General features: G+C 43.7%; 1 protein-coding gene and 1 long non-coding RNA gene across 7 annotated transcripts in view; both read right to left on the bottom strand.

Moving 5' to 3' along the window:
• COL14A1 (collagen type XIV alpha 1 chain) overlaps positions 1–13266 on the bottom strand; it is a 236029-nt gene that overhangs the window by 178820 nt on the left and 43943 nt on the right. The window lies entirely within an intron of this gene.
• On the bottom strand, positions 7826–9055 carry LOC147358929 (uncharacterized). The gene is made up of 2 exons (XR_015140415.1): positions 8715–9055; positions 7826–8002 (listed from the first exon to the last, which is right to left on the bottom strand). It is a non-coding gene; the product is annotated as an uncharacterized LOC147358929 (long non-coding RNA).

A 13266-nucleotide genomic window follows, 5' to 3' on the forward strand; every position in this document is an offset into this window, starting at 1 on the left:
TAAATATGTAAGAGAATGGAGAGATATACATAAGATTAATAAGTGATAAAAGAGAATGTTTAACTACACTGGTGATCACAGTAATAAAAAAAATCAAGATCACAGTGAGGTACAATTTGTGTTCACTCAGATGCAAAAATGATAAATTTAATACTATTTATAATTACTCCACAGATAATGAAATATTTAGGTATATACTTACGACATGTGCAAGACCTGTGTGGTAAAAGTTACGCTATTGATAGAAGAAGCCAAAGAAGATGCAAATCAATGGAGACGTCTACCGCATTCACGGACAGGAAGGCTGAACACGGTAGAGGGGGGAGACGTCTACCGCATTCACGGACAGGAAGGCTGAACACGGTAGAGGGGGGAGACGTCTACCGCATTCACGGACAGGAAGGCTGAACACGGTAGAGGGGCCAGCTACCCCAAACTGATCGATAGGTTTAATGCCATTCCTATCAAAATTCCAGAAAACTTTTTTAAAGACATAGACAAGCTTATTCTAAAATTTACATAAGAAGGCACAGACCCTAGAATAGTTAAGACAATCTTGATGAAGAATTATGTGGAAAGAATCATTTTACCAGACATCAAGACTGCTTGCTGTATTTAACTAGTGGGTATTTCAGAGAGATAGACACATACATAAGCGAAAAAGAGCAAAGCCAAAAACAGACCCATACCAATATGCTGAACAATATGATTTTCAATCTAAATGTGATTTAAAAATCATATAGTGATTTTATACCAATGTTCAAAAGTACTTCAACAGACGGTGTTGGAACAATTAATATGCATGCAAAAGAAAGAAAAAGAAAACTTGACCTAAACTGTATACTTTATACCAAAATTAATTAAAAGCAGATCATCAATTTAGAGGTAAAAAAGTGAAATCATAAAGCTTTTAGTAAAAAATTAGGACAAAGTCATGGAATGTATGGCTCCAAGAGGAGTTCTTAGCATTAATACCAAAAATACAAACACATAAAAATAAAATTTGATCAACTGGACTCCATCAATATAAAATACTTTTGCTGTGTGAAAGCTCATGTGAAGATGAACAGACAAGCTATAGGCTAGGAGAAATATTTGTAAACCACACATTCAACAAAGGATTAGTATCTAGACTATATAAAGAAACCTCAAAACTCACTAGCAAATAAAACCAAACAATCCAATTAGCAAACGGGTAAAATCTGAACGAATATTTCATCAAAGATATGCCATCTGTATACCTTGTTCAGATGGCAAATAGCACATGAAAATGTGTTCAGCATCAGTAACTATCAGGTAAATACGGATTAAAATCACATGAAATTTCGCTATACACACCTATCCAAACGGCCAAAATAAAACACGGTGATAACAACGAATGCTGCAAGTGGGTAGAGAAATGGCGCCACTCACACATTGCTCACGGGACTGTGAAATGGTATAACCACGCAGAAAACAGTTTGGCAGTTTCTTTTAAAAGTATACCTAGAAACTCCCTGGTGGTCCAGTGGTTAAGAGGATGCCTGCCATTACAGGAGACACGGGTTCGATTCCTGGTCTGGGAAGATTCCACACGCTGCTGCTACTGCTACTGCTAAGTCGCTTCAGTCGTGTCTGACTCTGTGCGACCCCATAGACGGCAGCCCACCAGGCTCCCCCGTCCCTGGGATTTTCCAGGCAAGAACACTGGAGTGGGTTGCCGTTTCCTTCTCCAATGCATGAAAGTGAAAAGGGAAAGTGAAGCTGCCCAGTAGCGTCCGACACTCAGCGACCCCATGGACTGCAGCCCACCAGGCTCCTGCGTCCATGGTATTCTCCAGGCAAGAGGACTGGAGTGGGGTGCCATTGCCTTCTCCATTCCACACACTGTAGGGCAGCTAAGCTCGTGTGCCAGAGCTGCTGAAGCCAGCTGCCTGAGGTCGTCGCTTGGCAACCAGAAGAGCCCCTGCAAAGGGAGGCCTGTGGACCACGAGAGGAGCCCCTGCTCCCTGCAGCGAGAGAAAGCCACGCAGAGCAAGAGCGACCCAGAGCAGCCAGGAATACAGACAGAAACAAGTACGTGAAATTACCATACAACCCAGCAATTACACCCAAGGATACTTATTCCAGAGCAGTGAAAACTAATGTACACACAAAAAACTGTACACAGATGCTCACGGCAATTTTATTCACAATGGCCCCAAACTGAAATTAGTTCAATTTACTATTTTAAATAAAAATAAATTCTTCTTACCTTCAATACTGTATTTAAAATTAAAGCAAAGAAGCAGAGGAAATGAACTGTATTTTAATTCAGTTCTTGGCTTAACGTAAACTTTATCTAAAATGCAATTCTGAAAATACAGACAGTACCAAAAAAAAAGGTAGACAGCTGATCACAACTGAAGGAAAGCACCCAGTGTATGGGCTGGTGGCAGTGCTTGGTGGTCTAGTCACTAAATCATGTCTGACTCTTGTGACCCCATGGACTGTAGCCGGCCAGGCTCCTCTGTCCCTGGGATTCTCCAGGCAAGAATACTGGAGTGGGTTGCCATGCCCGCCTCCAGGGGATCTTCCCAACTCAGGAATCGAACCTGGGTCTCTTGCGTTGCAGGCAGATTCTTTACTGACTGAGCTTCAAGGGCTACATCACAAATAAAAACAATACCTTGAATGTCACCGTTTGATTCAGAAGAATAATTCCCATTATGTTCAACACCTGCAGAGGTGCCTGATGAGGCCGGAAGAAACTAACAATTCTGTATCTGGAAGTCATGGCCATCGTGAGCCCTCGATGCTCACCTGCTCAGTCCCCACAAGAGCTCTATAAGACATGCATCATTATTATCAGTCCCATTTGCAGCTGGAAAGTATGAAATACATGGGCTGTGTGATTTGCCCAGAGTACCACCCAGGGCAGAGGCAAAGCTTTGATCTGAACCCAGGTAAGACACGAATCCCAGTGGCTCAAATGGTAAAGAATCTGCCTGCAACACAGGAGACCCACGTTCAATCCCTGGGTTGGGAAGATTCCTGGAGGAGGAAATAGCAACCCCCTCCAATACCCTTGCCTGGAGAATCCCAGGGACAGAGGAGGCAGGCGGGCTGTGGTCCATGGAGTCACAAGAGTTGGACACAACTTGGCTACTAAACCGCCACCACCACCACACCGACTTCAGCAGCGTACCTGTCACATCAGTTCAGAAAGCAGGGGCCAGTCTCTAACACGAATCTGCGTCCCCACACCACCTGCCCCTGCTGCGGCCACAGCTAGCATGCGCCACTTGCAAGCGTCACTGTCCAGAACTTTCTTCTCTCCCAAATGAATGCACTTAGCACTTAGTTCAGTTCAGTCGCTCAGTCGTGTCCGACTGTTTGCAACCCCATGAATCACAGCACGCCAGGCCTCCCTGTCCATCACCAGCTCCCGGAGTTCACTCAGACTCATGTCCCTGGAGTCGGTGATGCCATCCAGCCATCTCATCCTCTGTCGTCCCCTTCTCCTCCTGCCCCCAATCCCTCCCAGCATCAGGGTCTTTTCCAATGAGTACTTAAGAGGCCCACATAAAAAGTGTCCCTTTCACAATAATTGTACACCGATTTTACTGTGTTACTGACATCACAAGAAAATTTTATGTTGAGAATACAAGTTAATTCAGGGAGTTTGAATTAGTATTAAATCAGTCTACACAAAACCTATGTATATTAATTTCATATTAACTAATTTCCCTATGAAATACATTTATTTATTTAAAATTTACTATGAGTGAGTGAGTGAGTGAGTGAAGTCGCTCAGTCGTGTCCGACTCTTTGTGACCCTGTAGACTGTAGCCTACCAGGCTCCTCCCTCCATGGGATTCTCCAGGCAAGAGTACTGGAGTGGATTGCCATTTCCTTCTCCAGGGGATCTTCCTGACCCAGGGATCGAACCCCGGTCTCCCACATTCCAGGCAGACGCTTTAACCTCTGAGCCACCAGGAAAGCCCCAAATTTTACTATATCCCAAGCCCTATTCTGAGCAACCAGGAATACAATTAAATTCCTATCTTCCAGCAGTTTAAATTCTTGGTTAGAGAAAACAGACTAACAGAACAAAATAATTTCATATTTTTAAAAGAGCTTTATATTTCTTTGGAAGGACTGATGCTAAAGCTGAAACTCCAGTACTTTGGCCACCTCATGTGAAGAGTTGACTCATTGGAAAAGACTCTGATGCTGGGAGGGATTGGGGGCAAGAGGAGAAGGGGATGACAGAGGATGAGATGGCTGGATGGCATCACTGACTCGATGGACGTGAGTCTCAGTGAACTCCAGGAGCTGATGATGGACAGGGAGGCCTGGCGTGCTGCAGTTCATGGGGTCATAAAGAGTCGGACACGACTGAGCGACTGATCTGATCTGATCTATAGAAATAAGCAGAATGATATAAAGAGCAGTGGAATTCTCGGGGAGGGGAGTGTCACTTTAGTTAGAATGGTATGAAATTACCAAATTTAAACATTTCTTTTTAGAGTGTTCCTTTTGCTCTAATGACATAAAATTAAAGATCCAGTTATGGCTAATATAGAAATATTTACAATGTTTTTACGGAGAAGGGTATTCACCAACTCTTCAAAATAGAAAGGGGAGAATTAACGGAAGCAGCTTTTTCCTGCCAGGTAAACTCCTATTCATCCTTCAAAGCCCAGGTTACACTTCATCCACTGCGAGAAGCTCTTGCAGCAGTCCTCAGATGGGTCCATTACCTGCTCCTCTTGACGGCCTCTGCATTAGTACACGCGGTTTGTTGTACTCAGAACGCCAGGCTATTGTAATTTGTTTCCATTTCTCTCTCTCTGACTACACTGAACTCTTTGAGAAGTGAGGGATTTGTGCTATATATTTTTATGGCCTTTGTCTGGCTGACGTCTTGGCACATAGCACACTAATAAATGTAAGCCACGCTGAACGGTCTTGTTAAAAAGAATTCCTCTGTTCACACAATTCAAACCTACAGTAGAGCACTACAAAAGTAGACCACGATGGCTCAGTTAGATGTGGTCTTTCCTCTTGCTCTGATGAACGACCACACTGGAAAACCAGACTGTGGTTATTTAGGGATCAGGGTGATTGTACCATGCTTGCTTGTCTTCCTTGATATTAATATTTTCCGATGCCAGAGGTAAAGCTAAATGAAAGGGGAGCAGGAGCTATTTTTATTCACATTATCATAGTATGCACTCAGAAAATCTCATGATCATTTTCACCACGACTGGTCTGATTCATTTAGTGCCTCTCAATCATTTTTCTTGATGCCACTAGCAAAATATCTGGCTAAGCCATTCATTAACCAAGACATCTGAAGGAAAACTGTGGTCACAGAGTAATTTTTCACATAAATCTCCAGTAAGGTTGAACTCAAGTTTCCAAATCAAGAATTGTTTCCAAGACTGACTTGAAGTTAGTTTTTTCTTTTTTTTTTTTTTAAGAGTCAATAGCATTTTAACAGAGTTTTGCCAAGAGAACACACTGGTCATAGCAAACACCCTCTTCCAACAACATAAGAGAAGACTCTACACATGGACATCACCAGATGGTCAACACCGAAATCAGATTGATTATATTCTTTGCAGCCAAAGATGGAGAAGCTGTATACAGTCAGCAAAATCAAGACCGGGAGCTGACTGTGACTCAGATCATAAACTCCTTATTGCCAAATTCAAACTTAAATTGAAGAAAGTAGGAAAAACCACTAGACCATTCAGGTATGACCTAAATCCCTTACAATTATAAAGTGGAAGTGACAAATAGATTTAAGGGACCAGATCTGATAGACAGAGTGCCTGATGAACTATGGACGGATGTTCGTGACATTGTACAGGAGACAGGGATCAAGACCATCCCCAAGAAAAAGAAATACAAAAAGGCAAAATTGCTCTCTGAGGGAGGAGGCCTTACAAAGAGCTGTGAGAAGAAGAGAAGTGAAAAGTAAAGGAGAAAAGGAAAGATATTCCCATTTGAATGCAGAGTTCCAAAGAATAGCAAGGAGAGATAAGAAAGCCTTCCTCAGTGATCAATGCAAAGAAACAGAGGAAAACAATAGAATGGGAAAGACTAGAGATCTCTTCAAGAAAATTAGAGATACCAAGGGAACATTTCATGCAAAGATGGGCTCGATAAAGGACAGAAATGGTATGGACCTAACAGAAGCAGAAGATATTAAGAAAAGGTGGCAAGAATACACAGAAGAACTACACAAAAAAGATCTTCATGACCCAGATAATCAGGATGGTGTGATCACTCACCTAGAGCCAGACATCCTGGAATGTGAAGTCAAGTGGGCCTCAGGAAGCATCACTATGAACAAAGCTAGTAGAGGTGATGGAATTCCAGTTGAGATGCTGTGAAAGTGCTGCACTCAATATGCCAGTGAATTTGCAAAACTCAGCAGTGGCCACAGGACTGGAAAAGGTCAGTTTTCATTCCAATCCCAATGAAAGTCAAGGCCAAAGAATGTTCAAACTACCGCACAACTGCACTCATCTCACACGCTAGTCAAGTAATGTTCAAAATTCTCCAAGCCAGGCTTCAGCAACACGTGAACCATGAACTTCCAGATGTTCAAGCTGGATTTAGTAAAGGCAGAGGAACCAGAGATCAAATAGCCAACATCCACTGGATCATTGAAAAAGCAAGACAGTTCCAGAAAAACATCTATTTCTGCTTTATTGACTATGCAAAAGCCTTTGACTGTGTGGATCACAATAAACTGTGGAAAATTCTGAAAGAGATGGGAATACCAGACCAACTGACCTGACTCCTGAGAAACCTGTATTCAGGTTAGGGAGCAACAGTTAGAACTGGACATGGAACAACAGACTGGTTCCAAATAGGGAAAGGAGTATGTTAAGGCTGTATATTGTCACCCTGCTTATTTAACTTATATGCAGAGAAGGCGATGGCACCCCACTCCAGTACTCTTGCCTGGAAAATCCCATGGATGGAGGAGCCTGATAGGCTGCAGTCCATGGGGTCGCTAAGAGTCGGACACGACTGATCGACTTCACTTTCCCTTTTCACTTTCATGCGTTGGAGAAGGAAATGGCAACCCACTCCAGTGTTCTTGCCTGGAGAATCCCAGGGACGGGGGAGCCTAGTGGGCTGCTGTCTATGAGGTCCCACAGAGTCGGACACGACTGAAGCAACTTAGCAGCAGCAGCAGCAGAGTACATCATGAGAAACACTGGGCTGGATGAAGCACAAGCTGAAATCAAGACTGCCGGGAGAAATATCAATAACCTCAGATATGCAGATGACACCACCCTTATGGCAGAAAGTGAAGAGGAACTAAAAAGCCTCTTGATGAAAGTGAAAGTGGAGAGTGAAAAAGTTGGTTTAAAGCTCAACATTCAGAAAACAAAGATCATGGCATCTGGTCCCATCACTTCATGGCAAATAGATAGGGAAACAGTGTCAGACTTTATTTTTCTGGGCTCCAAAATCACTGCATATGGTGACTACAGCCATGAAATTAAAAGACACTTACTCCTTGGAAGGAAAGTTATGACCAACCTAGACAGCATATTCAAAAGCAGAGACATTACTTTGTCAACAAAGGTCCTTCTAGTCAAGGCTATGGTTTTTCCTGTGGTCATGTATGAATGTGAGAGTTGGACTGTGAAGAAGGCTGAGCGCCGAAGAATTGATGCTTTTGAACTGTGGTGTTGGAGAAGACTCTGGAGAGTCCCTTGGAGATCCAATCAGTCCACCTTAAAGGAGATCCAACCAGTCCACCTTAAATGAAATCAGTCCTGGGTATTCATTGGAAGGACTGATGTTGAAGCTGAAACTCCAATACTTTGGCCACCTGATGGGAAGAGCTGACTCATTGGAAAATGAATCAGCTGATGCTGGGAAAGATTGAAGGAGGGAGGAGAAGGGGACGACAGAGTGGATGGCATCACCGACTCGATGGACGTGAGCTTGAGTAAGCTCTGGGAGTTGGTGATGGACAGGGAAGCCTGGTGTGCTGCACTCCATGGGGCTGCAAAGAGTTGGACATGACTGAGCAACTGAACTCAACAGCATTTCACATTTACTAAGAGCTCAGTGGCTCAGAGAGAGTTTTTCAGTACATTGGCATATTCTGATTCTCACAACATTCTAGTGGGGAGCCATGAAGGTGTTTAATTTTCAGAAAATGAAACTGAAGTTCAGAGAGACAAGTGGATAGCTCAGTGGTTACAATGGAAAAGCCAGGACTAGACCCCGGGTATAGTCAATGTTTGGTTGCCTCTTCCATCATAGCAGGCTGCCAGCACCATGGAAGATGTCCTCATATAATGCAACACGAGTGGTCACTGGTCACCTGTCGTATTAATGTTATAAGCTGTCCATCTACTGGAAGAGGAACTAGGGTTCATTTCAATTGCGTTCAGAGTTGACATTAATCAGAGTGAGCTACGTGCTCATTTAGCCCAGTCTTACTGGAGACACATCTTTCAAAGCACCTGAGACAGACGACTCCCCTATCTAAAACAGCACTCCCCATCACCCTCTTTCCTTATTCTGTTTTATTTCTCTTTGCAGAACTTATTTCCTAGAGATACACGAGTGTGACGGTTAATTTTATGTGTCAACTTGACTGGTCCATGGGGTGCCCAGATATGGGATCAAATATTATTCGGAGATTGTTAGGGAGGGTGTTTCTGCATGAGATGAACGTTTGAATCCACAGAATGAGTAAAGCGGATTACCTTCCCAAAGGTAGTTGGTCCTTGTGCGATTGATTAGAGAGCTGAATAGAACAGAAAGGAGCCTCTTCTAACTGCTTTGATTGGAACATCAGGCTCAAAACCGACACGGGCCTTTCCTGGGTCTCGAGCCTGCAAGGTCTCAGATGGGAACCGACACCGCCAGCTCTCCTGGGCCTCCAGCTTGCTGACCGCAGATCTCAGGACTCCTCAGACTCCACAAGCATGCGAACCAGTTCCTCATGATAAATCACTCTCTGTGTGTAGACACATCCCGCTGACCCTGCTGCTCTGGAGAGCCCGAACATGTAGTTATTGACTGACTGGCTGATTGCAGCAGACGCTTTTCATGGCTTCCTTTTTTTTCCAATAAAAGCCCTTCCATTGAGTGACTGCTTTCCTCAGGTGATTTGCATATGTCTTTTCCATTTAAGCCTGATATTAATCCTACAAGACAGGTGTTTCTTTTCACCGCATTGAAAAAGAAAGGTTAAGTAACTAGAAAGGTTAAATAACTTGCCTTTCATCACCTGCGGAACAGACGAAAAAGCTGGAATTCAATCTAGGACTGACTCCAAAGCCTGAGAGATTTAGCTGTTGTGCTACTTAACTACTATGACAGAAGAAAAGTATTTGAAACAAAGGGAGAATGAAATAACAGGGAGGAGGGGTGGGGAAAGAGGGACGAGGGAGGGAGAGAGGAAGGGAAGGAAGAGAGAAAGGAGGGAAGAAAGGATGGGAGGAGGCGGGGAAGGTGGCTAGGCTGTGCCTGCAGAGACAGCTCGAGGTCACGGCCACGCTTGCTGGTCCTGTGAGCAACCCGGGGAGAACCACGCCACGACGGTTTGCAGGCATGTGAAGCCCCATCCCCGACCCACAGCAGGCGAACACTTCAGCTGTCACTCAGATCTCTGCATCTTAACAGTAACTGACATTCCTGTAAATACCACACTTATCACATCTCTCCTCTGCTCACAAACTGGAAGGGGCTGTCTTCAAATATCTGAAGGGCTGCCATACAGAGGGGGGCTAGGAGTGTCCTAAATGCCCACAGGAAGACAGATTTCAACTCATGAAAGAACTTTCCCTTTTTAAAAATTTTATTTGTGGCCGGGTCTTCCTGCTGCTCAGGCCATTCTCTAGTTGCGGTGAGCGGGGCTCCAGCTGCGGTGCACGGCTTCTCGTCTCGGGGGGCTTCTCGTCACCGAGCAAGGGCTGGAGGTGCCCGGTTTCAGGAGCTGCGGCTCACGGGCTCCGGGGCACAGACCCAGGAGCTGCGGTGCACGGGCTTAGCTCCTCCAAGGCATGTGGGATCTTCCTGGCTCAGGGATCGAACCCGTGCCTCCTGCACTGACAGGCAGATTCTTTACCACTGAGCCACCAGCAAAGCCCATGAAGGAACTTTCTGAAACAGGGAGAGCTCTGTCTGTGATGTGGATGCTGGTCAACCCTCAACCGCATGGCTGGAGAGCCTTCCCTGTCCTCTCAATGGGTTGAACTACATGGATCTCAAAGTTACCCTCCAACTCCAAATTTTAAGTTAATTTCTTTCCTTCCCTATCTACCAAATTAAGCCTGAGCTGTTCACGGGCTCTCCACGTGTCAGCTCCGCTCAACCTGTCAATACTGGTTTCTCACCTCATCCCAATACAACGAGTCTTCTTTCCGCAATGTTATTCTCATCTCTGAGACCTCTGACTGACTACTATCCTCTGCACCCTCTGCCATTTCTTCCTATCTAACCTCTCCAAGCTCTCCCTACAAGATACCTAAAACAGGTTTTATTTCCTTCAAAAGTATATATGATCCTTTTAAAATACTTTTAGATAAAATCGGTTCTCAAATTTTATTTGTACGAAGACTGATCTGGTTATTTCCTGACTTTTGAATTTTAATGCTGACCGAGAGAGGCTATTTTGTCTGATCACCTCTGTTTAAACACAAAACCTATTCAGGAACTGGTGTATTACATTCACCTGCATTTTCAGCTTTGTATATAATATCATGTGATTTGGCTTTATGTTTACTTGTTGTTCAAGGTGATTTTCTGAGAACACGCAAAAACTCATTCACCCCTGTTATTCCAATTCGCCAATAACAAACAGACCCTGACATTTCACAATGTCTCAGGCTGAAACACCTGCTTTATTTGACACCATCAGCCCTGCAGGTATAGAAACGAGATATTTAATAGAAAATTCTCAGACAAGAAGGAAGGTATCAGTCAGACAAGCCCAAGCACTGCTACGGGATAAGCCTCTGCCAAAGTCTCTAACAGTGCTCACAGCTGTCAAATATCTGAGCTAACACAAGATGTACTACAAGCTCTTTTATAAATGAGGACATTTGAAAACCTGGTGTATTTAAGGAAGAGCTACAAAGTATATTGCTGTTGTTCAGTTGCTAAGTCGCGTCCGACTCTTTGTTGGTGATGCCACCCAACCATCTCATCCTCTGTCGTCCCCTTTTCCTCCCACCTTCAATCTTTCCCAGCATCAGGGTCTTTTCCAGTGAGTTGGCTCTTCACATCAGGTGCACAAAGTATTGAAGCTTCGGCTTCAGTCCTTCCAGTGAATATTCAGGATGGATTCACTTTAGGATGGACTGCTTGGATCTCCTTGCAGTCCAAGGGACTCTCAAGAGTCTTCCCAGCATATATATATATATATTATATATATAAAATATATATTTTACCACTGGACAATGCACAGGTTAAGAACAATAAAATTTGCTGGAAGACAACAGAAAAGGTATCAAAAATCCTTTTAAAATGTCAAGAGTGGTTGAATTAAAAATAAATCTGAAGAAAAAGACTGGTTGGGCATAAGGGAACTTGGGGAAAACAGGAACGCTATTGCTAGGAGAACCTCAGCCCCTTGCCCTCAGGGAAACCTTATAATTTTATGCACAGGTGTAATGTACTTTGAAGGTATTCAATGATTATTTTCTGAATGACTGATTCTATTTCATGCTTTCTTGAGTTCCTAAAAACATGAATTATAATGCTTCACAGCAAAGCAAAAAAAAAAAAAAAGAAGAAATCTGCTTTCTGCTTTTTTATGATAAAAACATTCTTTTCATGAAAACAGTCTTCCTTAATCTTCTCCAAGGGACTGTGAACCTCTCTCCTTGATTGTAAAACAAGCCAGATCCAAATATTCAACAAATACTTATTGACAATGTCAGACACTCTGATGTATTCTGTATGCTAATATTTTCTCTTTGAAAAGAAGATATTAGGAAAAAATTAATGGACAAGGTGGTTCAAAAGCTGACCTTTGTCCAGTATCTGCTATGTTCCAGGTACATTATAAAGCTGATAGCATTTAACCTTCCCAAGTCTGTATGCTCGTTATAGCTAGCATGATCATTTTTCTAATGAGGACACTGGAGCTGAGAGGGGTTTCTCAGCCAAAGGTTGTCTGAAGTAAAGTGTCAGCCACTCAGTCGACTGCAACCCCATGGACTGTAGCCCCCTAGGCGCCTCTGTCCATGGGATTCTCCAGGCAGGAGTGGGTAACCATTTCCTCCTCCAGGGGATCTTCCTCACCCAAGGATGGAACTTGGGTCTCCTGCATTGAAGGCGGATTCTTTACTGCTGAGCCACCAGGGAAGTCCAATTATTGAAAACACTGGCTTTATTTAATATGCCAAAGAATCGAAGAACAGACAAGTACCCACAACCAGGTCTCCATCAGTTAGAAATGGCTTCAACAATCTTTTTATTTCAGCTTCTTCCTATTTTTGTCTCTTAAACCTTACCTTTTAAAAATATCTATTTATTTATGTAGCTGTATTGGGTTTTAGCTGCGGCCTGCAGGATCTTTTTTTCCACGTGCTACAGAAAATTCTGATTGTCCACTCCGGTTCAGCTGTTGCAGCACTCGGGCTTAGCTGCTCTGGGCATGTGGAATCATCCCAGATCAGGGCTCAAACCTGTGTTCTCTGCATTGTAAGGCAGATTCTTAACCGCTGGGCCACTGAGGAAGCCCCTTTGAAATCCCGCCGTCGGTGTTTAGTTTCACCAGCGTGATTCCGGGAGTGGCCAGCCTGTCATCTGTGCTTTTCAGAATGCTTCGCGCTCTGTTCAGTCCCTTTTCGAATCTCACTTCCTCTTGCCTTCACGGTCTCTCATCTTTCTCTTGACCGTTTCTATGACTTCAATAACACTGTTGTTTACAGTGTTTCTGTAATCATTTCATTACTGAAAACCGTGGGATTCTGGGTCCACCGCATCTGTCTTCTGACCCATACTCATGGTTTAACGTCAGTGTTTCTAACTTTTGGAATATAAACTCTTTCGGGCACTGCTTTATCTGCGGTAATCGTTAGAACTGGAACTGATATGTGTCTCAAACGCAACTCTGTGCTTCCTTGCACTCTACTCATACCAGCTTTGAGCAAGTTTAAAATTAACTTCTTGAATCCCAGAACATGTGAAGAGTGTAATGCGAATACCTCATCTACAGGTGGTACAGACCCTCAGCTATAAACTCTCAAGGGAACATCTGCCCCCTCCGGGCACAAGCCAGACATAGGGGCTTCCAAAACTTCC

Source organism: Bos grunniens, chromosome 14 (assembly GCF_055505025.1).
Source record: "Bos grunniens cultivar Pamir isolate PY7600 chromosome 14, Bosgru_T2T1.0, whole genome shotgun sequence".
Lineage (NCBI taxonomy): Eukaryota > Metazoa > Chordata > Mammalia > Artiodactyla > Bovidae > Bos > Bos grunniens.